At 29.3% G+C, this 20675-nt stretch overlaps 1 protein-coding gene across 1 annotated transcript in view; it reads left to right on the forward strand.

Moving 5' to 3' along the window:
* Positions 1-20675, forward strand: part of RhoGEF64C (Rho guanine nucleotide exchange factor at 64C) — a 319583-nt gene that overhangs the window by 153123 nt on the left and 145785 nt on the right. The window contains exon 2 of the mRNA XM_088230971.1: positions 17401-17441. The gene's annotated coding sequence lies outside the window, so the exon portion shown is untranslated. The remainder of the gene's footprint in view (positions 1-17400; positions 17442-20675) is intronic.

The following is a 20675-nucleotide window of genomic DNA, read 5'->3' on the forward strand; positions in this document are numbered from 1 at the left end:
AAATCATAAAATAAAAAAAACAATAACAATACAGTTACAAATAATAGAAGGAATACAATAAAGAAAAGCAAAGACGAGTTTATACATTAGGCTATACACACAAGCATTATGGAATCCATGTTAATTCTACAAATATAGAGGCAATTATTATATTATATTTATTATATTTCACCCTCGTTCCCTACCATACGAATGAATTCACGAAACGAATAAGTTATAGAATAGGGCCACAGTAATAATAACAACGAACACATGATCTCGAAAATGATCGGCAAACGGGTCAACCACACACAATGAGGTGGACTTAGATCCACTCGATTTCATTGCTCAGGATATTTTCCTGGCAGAAGCCGTTGACTTTAAACATTTGTCCAGGGTTCAGGATCAATTTAAAAAAATATTCTAGAATGCAACACATGATCGAAATACGTTGCACTAACATTGACAATGTGGTGCCTTATGCATCAAGTGCGACTAAGGATTAAGAGTTATAGGTTTATGATTCATATCATTAATTGTAGTGCTTTCACATTTATAGATTATGCAGACAGTCTAAGCCGATAACCTAGTTGCACAGTTTAAACTCGCGCTGTGCCAGCGAGTGCCCTGTAAGACATCGAACCCTCCCATCGGTTCATATGCAAAATAATAATTTTGGGTTTCTTATCGCTAATTTAATAACAAGCAACTTATTATGAAATATGTTATTACAGATACATTTTTTTGATTGAGGTGTTAATTTAAAATAACCATGTTCTGCTTTTATACATAATCGTAAAGCATAAAGACATCTTTAAATAAATATTGTTATTTCATGCTTGTCTCTAAATTATTTATTCTCAAAAAATTTTGGGAATATTATATAAAATTAAGTAAACGTTGAAATTATTATTAAATGTTAGTATGGTTACATAAAAATGAAGTAATTTGTTTATATTATTTTATTTTTTATTTGTACAAATTCATATATTGGTTGGTTGTTTGGAAGAAATTGCCATTTGGCAATAAGCCCGCCAATGTACAAAAAGTTAAATAAATAAATAAAAAATATATTACAAAAAAATAATAACGTGTCACAAACTATGCGACCAAGAGCCCTGTATTGAGTTAAGATACAACATAATGAAAAGTGGAAGCATGCATATTCTTAAAGAGTTCAAAAAATAAAAACTGTTCAAAAAATATATATTTCAATAAGCATCTGGAAATCGTAGCAACATATTTTTTTTTATTTATTTTTTTTAGTTTTTCTTTACAGCCTACATAAAAGTTAAAACGGAGTATTGAAAAAATAAAGCATAATTACATAGCAATGAAATACATATTAATAGTAAAAAAAGTAAACAAAAAAATCCCACAAAGGCATGGCCTGCTTGTGGGTATACAAGAAAATGTTAATAATTTTTTTCCTCCTGTAATAAATAATTACATATATAAATTGTTTATTTTGTTTAAAAAATATTACGGCTTTTTAACTTTGTGGTTATGGGGTTATAAAGTGGCAGCACGTGCACACAGGTGCATTAAGATAATATTAAAATGAGGTAGCCAAGAGATGTAATGATCATTCCTGTTTTAGTGAACAAGTTTCAGCTTATGATGACGGCCATTATACGTACCTAGATAATTTTGATCCGATTCTTATCCAAGCCGCATCCGTGTTTTCTAATAATACGATACGTCAGTAATTTAAACGACAGGTATTATTAACAATCTGATAGTATCTGCCCTTCAGATGAAGTTGAAGATAGTCAAATCACGTACTCGAATATTTTAAAGATGTTTAATTTTATTTCTGATAAGATACTTGAAGGTCTATTTAAAACGCTAACTAGAAACTTGTTTATTTTTTCGTAACGGTATATAATATTGTCGCCGTTCAGGCAAAAAGTCAGGAACCCAAAAAATATAATTTTGAGGAATCGCAATTTGAATGTTTGGAGACCAAGAAAAAAACGAATTTTTGCATTTCGGAGGTTTTATGTGCTCAACATAATTCATTAATGCTTTTATATATATTCATAATTTATTTATATTTTTAGTTTAGAATTTGTAAGGGTTTTGACTGGTTTTATATTTTTGCACATAATCCTTTCTAAGTACCCGCGCTTAGAACAACTTTATGGCACCCATTTGCAAATCAATCTGCTATCTTTGCTTTAGGAAATTTTAAAACTAACGTCGGATTGTCGAGGATCCTCAGAACATTTAACAAAATGTCTCTGAACTGAACTGTCGATGTATTCGAAATAAAAAAAAATGATCGCCTTGTGATCAAATGGTAAGCGCATTTGCCTTCCATGCAAGAGTTCTCGGGTTCCGTACCCCGTATAGTTAACAAGAAATATTTATTCAAAAAGATGTATTTACACTAAAATATTTCATAATCCCTGGACTGGTACCTAGAGCGTTATACTGATCGTTTTACCTTCATGAAATAAAAATGATTAAGATCGCTGCTGTATGTGTACTAAAGCAATGTTCTAGACACCATTAGGTGTGGAAAGAGAATGATGATAAAAATTGAACCCGGAACCGTATGCACAGTATCCAAATGTATACTGGTATATTTTTATCGTGGTATAATTAAAAAATTTAATATCGAGTATTTTTGATAATGCATAAATCATCATCATTCCCTTTCCAAGTCCAATGGTGCACAGGGCACTGCATTGGTAAACCAATCGCAGCGTTTCTTGATTTTTTTAATACATGAAGGTAAGATGATCAGTCTTACGCTTCAGGTACCAGTCCAGGGATAATGAAATGTTATTGTGTAAAAACACCTATTTAAATAAATATTTTTTGTAAATTATGTCAGGATTCAAACCTGAGACCTCTTGCATGGTAGGCAAACGCGCTGACCACTACACCACGAGGCCTATTTATATAATGATAAAAAGTCTTTATTAACCATAATATATGCAAGTGATAAATATAAATATTAAAAAATATTTATTCTTAAATAAAACAAAGGTATACATGGTTAAGTGGCGGACTTATTGCCACTAGCAATTTCTTACAATCTGACCAAAAATAAATAAAAAATCATTTAATGAAAAAAAGTTTTGAAAAATAAAACAATTTAAAAAAAAAATAATAATAATAAAGTAATAATCAATATGTATGCCGAAATATTAATAAATATAATATGGATTCATAAATATAACACGTTAATATGTATGCGTGTATGAATGCATATGTTTGTGTGTACAAATATACGAATATTTATGTAAGCATTCCAGGTAGCCAGAATATACACGGATTTTCTTGCGAGTCGGGCAAGTTCATAGGCATGCGTCGTTCCTGGTTGTTTCACTGTTGGCGGTGTCTCTGTACTCAATTAATGTAAATGTAAATAAAAATAAGTAAACAAACCATTTAAATTGTTTTATGGATATGATAAAGTACCATTCACTTATGTTCTCGTAATAACAACTCTACTCACGCTTAAAGTTATTGAACTTCGGATCATTGGGTCAATGCCAAAGTTGCACCTGATTAGCAAGACGTTGTTCATATTTTTTTTTATTTATTAACCATTTTTATGAGACAAAATAACTTTATTTTATTTAAACTTAACAAAAATGTTTTTTTTTATAATTAGAAAAGAGATACAATTGAATTTTTATGATTTACTCAATTATTTTTACTTGGGTTACCATTTTCAACAAGTTGTAAATAACTCACTATTAGGAAATTTGAATCAAGTTGTGGTAGAGCGGGATGCGAACCTTGAACCTTCGATCTATGAGTTGTGAGAGTTTAATGGATTGAAAATATTTAATTTTTTATGTGTTTTTAATTTGGAATAAAATAAGTCAAATTTATTGAAATTTTGTAATTTTATATTTATTGTGTTTTCAATAAATATAAAAAATATATACAAAAAAGTGTTACTTAGCTAAAATTCAAATGGTGAAAAAAAAATGACTTTTGACATAGTTAGCAAAAAAATAAAGTGGAATTCTCGCGTTAAAATGATAATTGTATTTGACATTCTAAAGCTTTTTTCGTTGGTTATTTTTTATCTTTTCATCAACAAATTTCCTAAATTTTAGAGGCTAGAAGGTGAAAAGGAGATAATATGGAAGTTGGCCAAGAAAACAAACCACCACTTCTAGAACAATTCTGTTTGTTTGGAAATCTGATAAACTAACAGTATTGAAAAAGAGAATTATGATTTAGTTGACAGGCATTAGAAGTAAGGAATCAGAAAATTTATTAACATATTACAACAGAGATGAAGAACATTTACGAAAAGGTAATATAGAAGTCTAGGCATCTACAGAGCTTATGACCTGTTAATTGCTGGTTTACGTGGCCACTTTACACACTGTGTAACATTAAAAAAAAGAGTTAAAGAGACTTGAGAAAATTTATTGACCATAGTAATCTAAATATTATGCAAGTCCATTGAATCATTTATAAATCTATTATATTTTATAAATATAACACACACACATATATATAATATGTATTAAAAAAATAAATGTTTTTATACTAACGGAAACAGTATATATATTTTTTTCTTTTCTAAGCAATAACTGTTTTTAAATTTCTCATTCGATATCCATATTTGCTGCAAAAAATCGGTTTCTTAAAACAGGCATCTTGCCCGTATAGGAACCCATTGCAACATTAGGCATACTAATATTTCTGGCTTGCCGACCGTTCATATACTTCAGAGTCTAATTCTAGTACCAGCAAAATTTGTCTGAGTGTTTTTTGTGCCGTTTTGTAAAATATGAAATGTATGCATAAATAAATAAATTTAAAAATTTAAAAAAAATGAGAAAAAAATCTTTCTTGGATTATTTCTAGCAACTAGCGAGAATCGAACTCGTAAAGCCTGTCTTTTTTAACTCTTATCTTAAAAGAACGAAAAAAATTTTTTTTCGCATTTGATGGTTGAAAATGCCTAAGAGTCGCAACCAATTTTTGTTCGTTTTAATCAAAGTTTACAATGAATTGTGATAATGCTGTTCGGAATCAAAAATATGGTTAAGCATTTTTAACTGAATGCTTTTTACTTGTGTTTTAGTTCATGAGAAAAATAAGATCGTGTGTCTTATAGGATACATTGCCAAGCAAAAGGTTGAAAATTGAATGGTCAAATGACTTAAAAAAGAGGTTCCAACCAAAATAATATTACATTTATGTGATTTTAAAAGAATCTCACAATGATTTAAAATAAATATATTTTGTGTAAATTACTATTTTACTAACAAGTTACAACAGGGATTGAGAACAGTTTAGGGAAGGGAATATAGAAGTCTAGGCATTTACTGGGCTTATGACCTGTAAGTTTAAGTAGCCACTTTACACACTGGACAACATTCTCCATTTTGCCATGTTTGAACATTTATATTTCTTCAATTCTGCTAACTGTTGATTTTGGGAAGTTGAAGAGCTAAACCTTTGTTGTGAAGAGATTTATCTGACCATCCATATTCCTTTCTATAAAATGTTTTCCATCACTGTTGTAATTTGTAAATATTAATGACTCCCTAGAGGGTGAAATCCAGTTTTTTGTCTGCAAGCATTTAGACAAACTCAAAATGTTGTACTATTTTTTTTATGTAAATGAAGAAAAGGCGTATATTCACATAATGCCAAAAATTATGTTCTAAATAATGCTGAAAACTGACTTTAAGAGACGTAAAGTAATAAATAAAGTTTCACTAGTTAAAATTCAGTAAAACACATTAAAAAAAGATATGCAAATAATTTGGCTCATTTTATCTCATTAATCTGATAGACGACTATTTTAAAACGAATCCGTTCTTCAGGCTCATTTGAATTGGTAAGATGGCGCTTAGTAAATAAATTATTTGTGATTGAACTACGTGGAATATTTGGATTCGGGAATAGAAAGGGCTAAAGCTTTTTGAATTGGAAATTAATCTTTTAGCATTGACCGACATTGACGAGGTCATTGTTTAAAGAGGTGACAGCTGTTTTATTGACCTGGGAGTAATGCGAGGCTAACGCTTCGTCTCGGTAGTGCACGATATAGATTATAAAAGTGATTGAATCTTAATGTTCTTTTAACTCTCTTCCCACTGTTAATAATAAGAATATTGGCATGACCATGAGCTGTACATGTATATATTTTAGACTGTATATTCGTCTGTTCAAAAACAATTAGGTTGTTATTAAATTGTATTATGCTCCCAGTTAGTTATCTTTTAATAATTAAACGTAGTTATGTAGAAAGCAGCCAGCCATAGAAAAGTGAAACTGCGATAATAGTACAATACTTGAGTTTGTCCAAATGTTCATAGACAAAAGACTGGATTTCACCCCCTCGGGGGTCATTATGATTAACAAATTAAACAGGGATGGAGAATACCTTAAAAAAGGGAATATGGAAGTCAAGGCATTTACAGGGCTTATGACCTGTCATTGGCTGGTTTAAGTGGCCACTTTACACACTGTGTAACATTCACCGTTCAAACATAGGCAAAATGGCCTGTAAATGCCTTGACTTCCATATTCCCTTATTTAAGGTATTCTCCATCCCTGTTGTAATTTGTGAATGAGATAAAAGTACTTTTGTGAAGGGGGTGAATATACAAATCTACACAACAGTTGGAATGTTTTTGACTCTAACAAATGATAAACAATAAATAAATTAGTTTTTTTTTAGTCAACAATGAAAAATTTTTGATAATGATCCTTAAGATAAAAATAACTTTATTTAATTTACTTACATGTAACTTTGAATTATCTATCCTTACCTCTGTTTTGTATAAATACATTTAACTCTTTAATAAAGATACCAGTCTCGAAGATGTCGCGAAAGCGATGAAACCGGTCACTGGATATTGCAAATTTGTGGATTAAAGTATCACTCGTGTTTTATTTAAATAATAAAAAACGGACATCTTTTATAATATTTAATTACTAATTAACGGCAAACAAACGAAAGATAAATATTACGTATTATTGTTTGTAGTCAATATTATATACTCTATACAATGCTGATAGTGATAATATACTCGCACCTACCCATTTTATTGCGGTTTGTTTATGTATTCAAGGAAGTAATGGGCTAGATATAAAAATATAATATGAAGATTTTGTTCCGGAAAGAAAAGTGTCATTTGAGGAAAGCGACATGTTGTCACATTATTTTTGAAATATGACTGACATATTCATTTTGTGGATATGAATCTAGTTTATATAAGAGTAACAACTATAGTTATGGACATAAAACTGTTCAAGCGATAAAGAAAAATAAGAAGGATTTATGTTTACAATAGCAAAGACTTTACTCAAAAAAATTGTTTCTTTTACGTTTTCATTCGAAAAAAGTAATGTATATTGCGTACTTTAAATGAGAAAATAATGAATTAAAAATGTTTTAAATTCAGAACACTTTAATAACTATGAGTGCAAATGAGATATTTATCTTATTATGAGTTTTAAAGGGTAAAAAGATGCCAAGTAAGCTTTTTTTTTTCTTTCTCGAATTCAAATAACTAAAATATGGGAGATGGTTGTGACTGAAACTCGTACATTTCTACTTTTTTTCTTAAACCTATACACAAGTAGGTACTTTACCATTTTATTAATTTATTTATTTACTATGAATATCAACATCCAAGACGACTAAACTGAAGTACGGTTTTTAACACATAGTAAAAATGTAACTTATTTTATGTGACAGTTTTTTTATCAATTCAGATATTTACAAAACACACATACTGGTTTTTAGAAAGAGAATCAAACTTGCAATATAATTCAAGTACTATTTTTTACTTTATACAAACATTTAATAAAATAATATCATAATTATAGATTTATATGCTGAGGTAAAATTAAACTATTGGAGAAAAATAATTTAAAAACATTTACCGTAATATAATAATACTTTCTTTACCTAAAAACTTAATCTTCTATAAAACATTACAATTTTACGAGTACAATATTTTTCTCCGAATATCTAACGTACGGTAATCCAGTCTTAACCTCATTACGATCTATAATTTTATTCAATTTGTATTTAAAAATATTACTTCGTCTAAACATCAAGAAGTTTTTTGTATTTTTTAAACAATCTTTGTGGCCAAAAAAAATGTTTTTTTAATTTTTAATTGAAGAAAAAACACCTTGAATGTTTAAAAAAAATAAAGTGTTATTTTTGTATTTACTTATTTAAAATTTCGATTCGTGTTTTTTGGCGCTTAAATTTTGTAATTTGCATGCTGTTGACAGTTATATTATAGAATCACTGGCCCAATACTGTTTAATATTGAATGTGTTTATTATTGCATTGTTTATAATATATTATTGTTTTCAAATATATGGACAGATCATTGTCATTACTCCCATTTTCGCACTCAATGGTGAAAAGGGCTCTAAATTTGTAAACCAAATGCAGCGAATTTAAATTATCTGTTAAATAAAGGTAACGTGATCAGTTTTATGCATTGTATTGCTTATTTAAATACATATTTTATTCCTTTTTTTTGGTTCTTCTTTCTCTCTCCTTCTAGTAGGCAAACACGCCAACAACAACACAAGAAGGGGGACTAATCTTTGGTTCTATTTCACACAAATAACTGCATTCTTCTATCTGCCTGAACACAGAAATAAATAAAACTTTTGTTAAATCGAGATGCGGAATACATAGTATTGCCTTCCTCTTTTTCTTTCTAACAAAGTTTTCTTATTATCATATTTCTATTGAAATACTCGTATATTCTCCGCCTTTGATGAAACGCCTGAAAATCCTTAGAGGTTTAAATCTAGTGTTTAATTTAAAAAGCTTTTAGACATAAAAAAATGTGTCCCACCGAAAAGTCTTTAGACTTAGTGGGTTTGTGTGCTGTAGAACAGCGTTTATTTGAAATATCAAATAAACGCTGTTCTACAGCACTGAATCTGAAATTAAAAATATTTTTATAAACAACAACTATAAATATTACAAATATTAAACGAAATATAAATATTAAACAGAATACCCATACATAAGACGTTAATCAGTGCTTATTTATTACAACGAGTAATCATTTGATTAAGAGAAATGATTTTTTTTCGTGTTCACACGTAAATAAAGTATTACGTTTACGGTGAGAATGATTGCTTCCAATTAAAAGTATAAATTAAATTGTTCGATCTCAAATTGTTGATACATGTTAATTAGGAAACAGTATGAATGCAGAGAAATTATATCACTTAAATAAAACCGGACTACCAGCTTATTATGGGTCTTACGAAATCGTTAAAAATCGACCAATTGAGGAAGAATAAATTAGTATTAGAATTAAATATGTAAAGTGAATAAATCTTGGAAGCCACGTAGTTAATGAAACATTTTGTAGTATAATCAATCACGAAGTAAAAATGTTTATTCCCATAGTATATACATTTTTTAAATACGATATCTGACAAAATTGCTATCAGTGCATTAAGCTTTTTTTCAAATGAGTATGTGGAGATTTTTGGAAGTTATTAACTCATTTTATCTGTAGTTAATTTGTCAGTATTCTCCTTTCCGCAACAAATGGTGTTCAGGGCACTGTATTAGTACAGCATATAGAGTGTGTTAAGATCATTTGTTGAATTAAGTTAAGGTGATCAGTCTTCTTACACTTGAGGTTTCATTGCTCTTTATACTTTCCGAACAACAGCGTGTCATTTGTTCATGTAGATATTTTTTTTGTTTACATTTGGTACAATTTTTTATTAAATATCCCACTATATTTATTAAAACAAAAAATCTCATAAAAGCATTGCCTGTGCGTAAGTATACAAAATCTAGAAAACGTAATGAAATCTATTGTGTAGATGCACATAAATATTTAAAAAAGAGACATATAAAATAAAAATGGTAAGTAATATTCAGTTTTTTTAAAAAATAGTAAGTGGTAAAAAAGAAATAGAAAAAATGAAAAATAAATGCATAGCAAAAAATTATAAAATTCAAGTACATAAATAAAATAGGAAAACATAAGAAAACATAAAAAAGTTTACGGGAAAAAAAAATATTTGACATTTATAATTGTGGCCCATTTTAAATTATTGAGAGGCTTATTATTATTTTCTGTCATGTCTTTAGAGTAGGATTTAAAAAATTTAGTGGAAGAACATTTGCATATCTCTGTCTTAGTGTTGATTTACAAAATGCAATCTACAACACTTGATTTTTGGCTATAGCGGTTTGAATTTTAAGGAAACAAGTGCTTGAAATAACGATGTGATACGCATATACTAGACACAAAAGTATTTCTATCTAATATTCCAGTGGAATGTAGGTAGTTTGGTTGATGTTTAAAACGATTTAATAATGCTTAACGTATTTTTTAATAAGTCACGCATTACCAGCCCACCATGTATACGAATGCGTGCGTAGAAGTGGGGGAAGGCGACATAGGCCAATACCACACGAATTAACTATTTCACACAGGAGATAAAATCCACACAAAACGATAAAAAAAACATAGGGTGGATTGATACTGTTTTATAAAAGTTTTTAAAAATGTTGATTTATTATGATCTTTGTATGATTGTTCATGTCGTATTTTAAACTCGTGACAGAATCTGGACCTTTCTAGGTTTCTAGAAATAAATAATAAATAAAGCTTAAAATGATAATATTCTCGTGACCCATTTGATTTTTCGCCAAAGAGAGATAATCTTAATAAAGATATCGGACAGTAAATACTTGCGTGGGTAAATATGTAGGTTCATGAATTAAAAAAAAAAACATTGTACATTACAAAAAAGGGTCAACACATATCGCAAGAAAATTTGAACGACTTTCAAACTTTTTGACTTGTTGATTTGTATCATCGTCACTTTAACTTAATGGCGTCAAATGACAGAGAGAGAGCAATAAGCCGGGATTCAACAAATAAAAGCTAATACTGGAAGAAATTTTATTTATTTATTTAAATAACATTAACGGCAAAAATGGATTTCTTGCATTATTCGTGTAAAACAGCAACATCAGATGGGCCTCCAATTTTCGCGTTTTAGTAGAATTGTTATATAGATAGATAATTATAATACAAAAAAAATAACCCACAGAAAGTACAAAAACATAACTTTACATAAGACAAAATAGTGATATTCTAAGCTTTAAACATCGGGTATTTAAAGTAGACAGGCTTTTAAGTAAATTTGTTTTCAAACGTTCATTATTTTTTATGAGTTATTAGCTTTAATATTTTCTTTTCAGTTTTCACTTTTTTAAAGGCTGAAAATTGAGATACATTTGTTTTTACCCTAAGTACTTTTATGGTACAACATCAAATTTTGTATGGGGAAACTACAGTAAATCAAAAGCAATTTTTCCTCAAGTTTGAAAAAAAAACTTTTTTTATATAATTAGTAAAAGTTAAAGGATAATACAGTTTAATGTTTTTTAAATAATACAATGTAAAAAGGGTGGTAGAATAAAAATAATAACATCGAAAACAGGTTTTAATTTTTACGAGTTTACTGTCATAAAAAAATAGTAAACCAATGGCAAAGTATTTTTTTTTTCTAGGAAATAACAAACTGTATTTTGTGGCGTTTAGTTAAAAAAACCGTATGTTATTTTATCGTGCTTTATGGATTTTTTAAACGTATGAAACAGGCCCATAGTACGAGAAGGCACGTGAACATTACAGATTTCATTAAGGCGACCATCGATTATTTATTGAAACGCCGGACGCGGACTCTCCTCTCGTTTCTTCCCATAATGGTGCGGTAAAATGCGGTATTAAATAAACCACTTTTTATTGCAGTTTTCAAGTGTAAGGTTGTAAGTTGGACTACAATTTATTGTATCTTGCCTCGTCTTAATGTGAATGTGTCCAGGCGGATAAATAATACAGTTTTGGGTGTGAAAAGTAATCAGAATGAGGAAGTTCAGTGTTTTTTTTTGAATTTTTCATTTGTTAATAGACTGTTAAACTAAGTCAATAATTTTTTTAAAAAAATTTTATATATCGTATTATCGGCGCTACGATTTTTCAAAGTTTTGTATTTCTGAAATAACTCCGCGTGTAACGTCAGAGGTTCATTTCCGCTTATTCTCATTCAGTTCTTCCTATTGGTCCAGAAGCGACAAGCAGACCGGAAATCTTCCATAGCTCTCAGATCATAGGTTGATTCACATGAACCAGTGACGTCATTTAAAGTAGTGCGTTTTTATCAAAGTACTTTTTATTATTTTTTCTGTACATTTTCAAGAAACTTTGGAGTACAATTTAATGCTCTAATTTTTACCCCGCGTAAGAAAACATTTTTTGTATCCAATTTCCCGTAGGGCTGAAGTTCCTCATTGACTCAGTAGCTATTCTCAGGTAAATATACTGGAAAAAAAATCGAACGAGCAAAAACAGTATATAATGTATTAAAAATAACTCATTAAAATAACCTCATGTAAACTCTTATATTTATTTTATAACACTTGTTTCGAAGATGTCGCGGAAGCGATGAAACCAGTCACTAATTATTCTAAATTCGTGAATTTAAGTATCACTTGTCTTTAATTTCCATTATTCTTTTTTTTCCTGCTTATGTGTGCCCATGTAATCTTAATTTAATAAAAACTTAAATACGTATAAAGAGAATGCGTGGTCTGACTTTTCTTCATACAAACGTATTCATGTATTTTCTCCCTGGATTATGGCACAAGAAAGATTTTATTTTTCGTCATTTTATAGGTTATCAACCGTTGTGTTTTTCGATTGTTTTTTAAAATTTACTTCTTTTGTAGGAGCTAGCACCATCCAAAAATCCTTTGAGAGCCTAATTATATCTGCCGTATTTGAACGACAGTATACAAATAAACGACAAATATAGACGGTAAAAAACAAAACGCGTCGATACAAAAACTTTCTTCTAAACACTCTTCCTTTAAAAAAAATCCAAATCAGCTGAGTTTTAGGTTAGGGAAAACGGAAAATCCAAACATCAATTTTATTTTATGGAATCTTTATTCAATAAAATACATATTCTTACAATATTAATACATTATAAAAAGAAAACTAGGTATTAAAACATATTTTGTCCCTATAAACTATTGAATAATAGTTTGTCATCGGGTGCTCAGAAATTAGTTTTAATTAAAAAAAATAACGCATTACCATAGTCAATGTTAATGAGGCATGAAATCAGTCCGATGTGCAGTTGTCTTTTTCACACAGTATTTGGAAAGGCATCTGACAGAAAAACTATATCCAAATCATTTTTCATAAAATCGCTTTGTCTCTGCATATCCTCTTGGCGGTCTCCGTGGTGTAATGCGTTAAGACACTTGACTCACCCGCCGAAGGTTCCGGATTCAATTCCCGGCGAGAACACAAAAAATAATAGTATAATTTTTTTGAAGCCTGGGCGTTCTGTGCCATAATTCACAACTGAACGTTATACAGAAAGCAGTCAGCCATAAAAAAGTGAAACTGAGATAATAGCACTTTTGTGAAAAGAGTGAATAATAAAATATACACAACAGTTACAATGTTTTTGACTTAAATTATAAACAATGAATGCATTGTTTTTTTTAATATTACAAACAACAATCTTACTATGTATTTGAGCAGTTTTAATGATTTTTAAAGTACCGTTAGATTTTTCTAGCGTTGTGGGTGTTTTTGATTGAGAAATGCCGTTTTTGTGATCGACACCATTTTCAGAAGGTGATTAATACAGTTTTTTTACAGATTAGCAGTACATACAATTGATCTTACTCCACCCGATAACATCAATATATATATTTATTTTTTTAATAGTGGACTAGCAGCTTTCTGCATAACTACGTTCAACTGTAATTGGGCCTCCTAGCCTTTTGTGATGCAAAAATAAAAATTTGTTTACATCATATGATATTTTATGCAAAAAAGAAAAAACGGCATTGAATTTAATTAAAATATTCTTGGATTGTTTGTACGTAAATGCCTTAAAAAAACGCATATTCTGATTTGAACTACAAAGTATGTAAAGAAGTACGATTTTTCTATTCACGGGCGCTGTGACCTCGTGTGGTGAAATCTTTTCATGTTCCGGCATTTTCCAACACGTCATTGTTTGAAAAGGCAAACTTTAATTTATGCAACGATGTAAAAAGTCTATATCGCGGCCATTTTGTGAACCTTTTGAGTAAAGTGTATAGACGATGCAATGAATAATGCACGAAGCTGTTTTCAATTTTTTGTTAAATTCGCCTGTCTCTCGGCTATGTCGGAAATAGTAACACATCAAACGGTGTGAATTATTTGGAATTTGTACGACTCAATTTTTTTTTTCGTAAGATGATTAAGGAACATACATTTTATACTTTATCGCAGAATTACAAAACAAACCATTTTATTCAGAGAAAATAGCTTCTAGGTATAACACGCCTGCTTGTATTTAAAATATGTTTATTAATTCAGTTCATACGTAAGACACTGTACAAGCACTAGAAAATCTAGGAAATTCAATTCAATTAATTTATTCAATTCAAGTCATTTATTTAAATATAACATTTACATTACAAACATACATTCAATGCGCACAAATTTTAAAAAAAGAAAAAAAAACATGAAATAGACTTATGTCAAAGTAGTAGGAGAATCCTGCTCTGGAAAACCCCTTCGGATATATGAAACAGATCAATTTTCCTTTCCGTCGGCAGGTTGGTCCTGTATATTGGAATATGAAACAATCTACGCTGACGCTGTCTTTGGTAATTATCAGGAACATAAAAACCAATGCTCATCATAATCGCTAAAAAATTGGAAAAAATCAAAATATTGTTGATTAATCAACCTGGTCCATGAAGAAGTATAGAAATTGAAAAAATAAAATTTTCTGGCGTTGCCTACTATGTAGGTGAAATAATTAAATTAGATGAATCTCATCTGCATAAATAAAGGTTTCAGCTCTTTAACTTCACAAACATAAACAGATGAAAGAGCTGAAGGAATATAGATGTTCAAATATGGGCGGAATAGTGAATGTTACACAGTGTGGAAAATGGCCACTTAAACCAGCCAATGACAGGTCATTAGCCCTGTACATGTCTAGACTTCTATATAATTCATAATCTCTGTTGTAATATGTTAAAGAATTATAAGTCACTAATACACATTATTTTACATAGTTTGAGAGGAAAATACTAAAATTGGTTTTCCCAGAATGAAAAAGATTAATCTTTCTCGGTAGGCTGTTCAACAGACCAATCATTTTCCTCACATGCATCATCAACGGTAAATCTGGAAAAAAACTAAGAAGACTGACTTAAAGTAAATGGGAAACACAGAAAAGAGGAAGAAGAGGAGTGTACATGTACAGGTACATTGGTTTTGACCGTTTTTTGAGTAGGTAGGTCAAAATCGTTGCAAATAAGTTTATCAATATTCTCATTTACTAATACAAGAGTTAGTAGATACTCTTCCCTGATGCTGCAAAAAAATAAAAAAATAAATACAACCTTCGGTCAAAGAAGATTGACCTACTACTCGGTTAAAATCTACAATCTACTTCCATTATCCATAAGGACAATTAGTAAGTTCTCACAATATAAAATTGCTATTAAAAAATGAATAGTGGAAGTGGGTTGCGCACGGATCAATGAGTGGATCAAGCCAAATAGGTAAAATGTGTGCACTGTTATGAAATTTTTTTAATTGGTCTTTATAAATTGGTTATTTTTTTAGGAATATTTTTATTGTTTATTATGTTAATTATAATTAGGTTAATTGGATGAATAACGTTTTTTTTTGTTGTTATTATTATGTTAACTTTGTTAAATAGCTAATCTTAGGCATGTTTCACATTTTGTGAAATGTTTCTCTCGGCACGGGACACCCCAGTGAGGAAACATTATTCTGTATAAAAAAAAGAATACAAACAATGTAAAAGTATAATCATATAAATATAGTTATTACATAGATACATTGGCTAAAAAACTTTTTTTTTACCGCGAAACCTTCCGTGCGTGAGACAAATGTTCAAGGGTCACTTGTTCTACAAAAAAAATGATCAAAAGTTGTTTGTTATTGTCGAAATCGGCAAAACCGTTATCTTGTAATTTTCAAGCAATCCATTTTATTAATTTTAAATTACCTATTAAACTTTTTTTTAATGAATTTTTTTGGTACAACTGACTCTTGACCATTGCTCCATGGAAGCCGCCTACTATGACTTTGTGCCTACCATAAAAGTATATAAAAATTGACGTTCATAATAAAAATCGTAAATAATTATCATCATCATTCCCTTTCCGCACCAAATGGTGCATTCGTAAACCAATCGCAGCGTATCTTGATCATTATTTTGTTACATGAAGGTAACATGATAAGTCTTACGCTTCAAGGACCAATCCAGGGACTATAAAATATTCTAGTGTGAAAACACCCCTTTAAAGAAATATTCCAAATCAACCTGTCGGAAATCGAACTCACGACCTCTTGCATGGTAGGCAAGCGCGCTGACCATTACACCATGAGGCTGACAAAAATAATAAATAAATAGTGGTACATATAATAAATTTTGGAATAACAAGCCCTTTCATATTTATTAAAACTGCTTTTATGTTTATAATGCTAGAGTCTCGCCAGTAAATATTTTTTTTTAAAAATATTTTTTATTCAATTACAACTTTTTACAAACCCTCAAGGGTAGGTTTACCGAGTAAAGTGGGAAAAATCTGATCAAATGAGTGTGAAGTTAAGCAATAGAAAAAAGGTAGCTTTAATATAATATGACAAAAGCATGGGTTTATAATAATTTGAACTTACGAATACATAATGTAACAGGTATTTATGTTGCGCATGTAATTGATTTTTTTGTGTAGTTATGTTGGTACATATTAATATGAACAATGTTTTAATTTTCTTATTTTTATATTTTTTATTGATTAATAAAATTACATAATTAATACAAGTTTTTATTTTTCTACACAATCTTTACTAATTGTTAAATGTTATAGCTGTTACTTTTCAAAACAGAATCTAGGTCTTATTCTCAGAGAATCACACACACTGTTATATTTATTTAATAGTTTAAAGTTATATAATTTCGAATACAAGAGAAAATAATTTAAATTATACAAAATAAAAAGAAAAACAGGAAATAATAATACACTAATGCTAATTAAAATAGAATGCGGTTTTTACTCAGGTTTTCTTTGAATTTCTTTTAATTGACTTTGAGTTTATTTACTGATAAATTAGTTTTGATAGTTTTTAGTGAATTGGGGGGATTATTGTAATTTTTTATTATTACATGATTTGTGTGAAATATTCAATGTTTATGTATCATAAGCCATATGTATCATAAGCGTATTATGATGAGAGTTTATTAAAATTTTGCACAGCATACTCTGATAAATCATTCCATTTATATAAATTGATTTGATTTGTTATCAAAATGTAACATTGCAATTCGATTGATTCTTTTTTTTTCTTTCAGATTGTGCGTAGGCGACAATGCTGATCGCGTTTGGTTGAAAGGTAAGGAAAAATGTCGCTTATTTTACCTTTGTTAACACTTCCGCCTACAACGTATAGGTAGCTTATAATGCTATTGCCATTATATTTTTTGATTAAATGCTTTTATAAATCAGACCAATTAATTAAAATTTCTGCGATAAAATCTGTGGTCGAGCTCTGTCACTTGGTCGTGACAAGTATATTAATGTAATTAAAGGATCAAGTTCCCGGATTTACTTTCAAGATACTTTGCAAGGTAACCTACTCCAATAATCTTCTATTTGCAGACTCACGACTCAAAAACATTGTATCGCGTAGTATTTAACTCAAAAGTGATATATTAAACAGTGGTAATACATCATATCAGTAGCCGTTTTTAAGATAATAATCGACATTAAAAGAAAAAAACATTACGAAAATAATCACATTATTAAAATATTCTAAATATAATAAAATATTCTAAATATATTAATAATTCTGGTAAAAAGTTTTGAAAACGACCAACAAAACATAATATTATGTTAAAAATATATTTTGATAAGTATTGCTTTTTCTTAAAACTTTTCTTTTATTTAAATTTGGTATTCAACACATATTTTAAACATTTTAAGTTTGGTAGGTTCAACATTATTGTCATAGGTTCTATTGATTCTGTTGTAAAATTTTATTTTACGAATAATCAAGACTCTTTGTTATTTAAATATTGGTTTTAACCAGGTTGGCGCCCCGTAGTAGTGTTGCGGACTCACGGATCGAAGGTCCGAGGTTCAAATTCTACTTTACCATAACTCGATTCCCCTTTTTTGTAGCATAAAATTTTAACGACGCTCAGGAAATGGTCGGAAAATAAAAAAATATTTGGCAGAATAATAAGAACTATAAAAACATATAATAGAATTATAAATAAATGACTCCGGGTGCGTTCGAAGACTATGAAATACCGCTATGTGAAAACAGTTTTTTTTTAATAAATGTTTTTGTCCATTATTTAAACAAAATATTTATTTATTTATTTACGGTTCCATGAACCTTTTACATATTAACAATAAAACCAGTGGAAAAAAATTCAACCAAAAATAGCATATTACAAAAACATCGAGAAAAGTATACAATGGTTAACAGTATTTTAATACAAAAAAGTAATATTACATCTGTAACAACTATAAATACATATTTACCTGTACAAAAGAAAGGTAAATTTAAGAAAATAGCAGTTTTCAAAAAGAGGAAGAGATGAAAAAAATTATTTAAAAAAAATAATTATACATGTAAAAGAATAGTAATCTTAAATAAAAAATCGTAAAAACCAGTGACCGGTTTCATTGCTTTCCCGACATCTAGTAACAATAAATGAACTTGACTTACAACGAAAATGTTGCGAAAGCTACGCAACTGGTCACTGGTTATAAGCAATTCGTAGATATAAGCATCACTCATATAAATACAAATAATAAAAAAAACTATTATTTACTCCTAACAAGAACATTTATCGACGAACGTGAATATTTTTATGTTAATTTTACCAAGATTCAGACCCGAGACCTTAAGCATGATCATGATAGTAACTATGCGTTAACCACTGGACCGCGAGGTGGACGTGAAAATACTAGATAGTCAAATTCTCAGTAATTTTCAAAGAATTATTATTTTTTTTTTTCAAAATTTTCCCTTTTTGCAACTAATAATGCACAGGACACTGCATTGGTTCACCAATCGCAGCGTATTTTGGTTATTTTATTTTATTTTATTAACATAAAGGGCAAATCTGCCTTTTACAAAAAATAATAATACTAACATATTTGGCTTAATATATATTTGTATTTTTTTGATTTCGATCATTATGTGAATGTAAGGTGATCTGTCTTAAGCTTCAGCTGCCAGTCTAGAGACTAAAAAAACATTAAAGTGCTAAAAGACCTTATCAAATTAATGTTTCACATGTCAGATATCGAACCCACGACCTCTTGCATGGTAGGCAAGCGCGCTGACCATAACACCACGAGGCCAAATAACAGAAATTTTATATTCTGTACACAATTACTTGATTTCTATTCTAAAAATAACTACATAATCTGCACAAGACATACTTTTATCACCAAAATTATTGTCTCTGTACATATTGGGTTTATGAAATTGTGAGTTTCTCAACTCTCAATTGAGAAGTGTCCCACTAAAGTATTTGCAAAAAGAAATCTAGATGCCGTACCAGGTAAGGATATTATTACTAATTTATTGAATTACTAAAGTGTGTCGAAAAAATTATGTCGCCCACATCAGCGTAAAAATGTTTCAAATGTGACTTATTCGTGATAAACGCCTTTTATCTTGTTCTTTACATAATAAATTTGAGTAGACGTGAGGTTTTTATTTGCACAGGTATTTATTTTGGCTTTATGTAACAAAAGATCGAGATTGGAGAACCAAAGTAGTGCCCTTCGCACCATTAGATGTGGATAAGAGGATGATTATTTATTTATTTTCCATAAATGGCATAAATTACCTGAAACATATGTATATTGAACATAAATATAAAAAAAAAAACACATTTAAATACATTTAAAAAAATGATAAAATTGTATAACTATAACAATAGTAACAATTAGATAAATACACATAAGAAACCAAAAATATTAACGAAATATATTCATAAATATGGAAAAGCAAAAAATAAAAACATTTTTAAACATAGAAAAAAGTTTAAGAATAAATAAAGTAAAAAAAACGAGAGAAAAAAAGAAATCAGTCTCGTTTTATAACTGTCAAGTCCAGAACCAAATAAATCAGCCATGTCCACATACTGATTACCATATCTGTGCATACGCCAAGATCTCTAATGAAATCATCTTTTTCGATTGTTGTGTGGTTTAAAAAACAGTTAAAAATTAAAGGTTTCTTACTTTTAGAAAAAGAAATAACCTGGCATTTATTTATCTTGAGAAACAGATTACTTTTATTGGACCACTCGTAAATTTCGTTTAAATTCATCTGCAGGGTATTGCATTCATCAGTATTATTTCCAATTAAATAAAGTTTGAGGTCATTAGCTAAAAGTAAATATTTTACGTCGCTAAAAATTTCAACAAAAGCATTTATATATATTAAAAATAAAATAGGTCCAAAGTGCCATCCTTGGATTTAAAACTGTATAAGTGTTAATAAATGTTAGTAAAAATTTGTGTATAACTACTTATTGACTTTTCTGTATACTGATTTTGAGACGTACCCGTCTCTTCATCAGGACATGTGACCGCAACG

This window comes from Micrasema longulum, unplaced genomic scaffold (assembly GCF_059751315.1).
Source record: "Micrasema longulum isolate JH-2025_06_02 unplaced genomic scaffold, ASM5975131v1 h1tg000835l, whole genome shotgun sequence".
In the NCBI taxonomy this organism is placed as follows: domain Eukaryota; kingdom Metazoa; phylum Arthropoda; class Insecta; order Trichoptera; family Brachycentridae; genus Micrasema; species Micrasema longulum.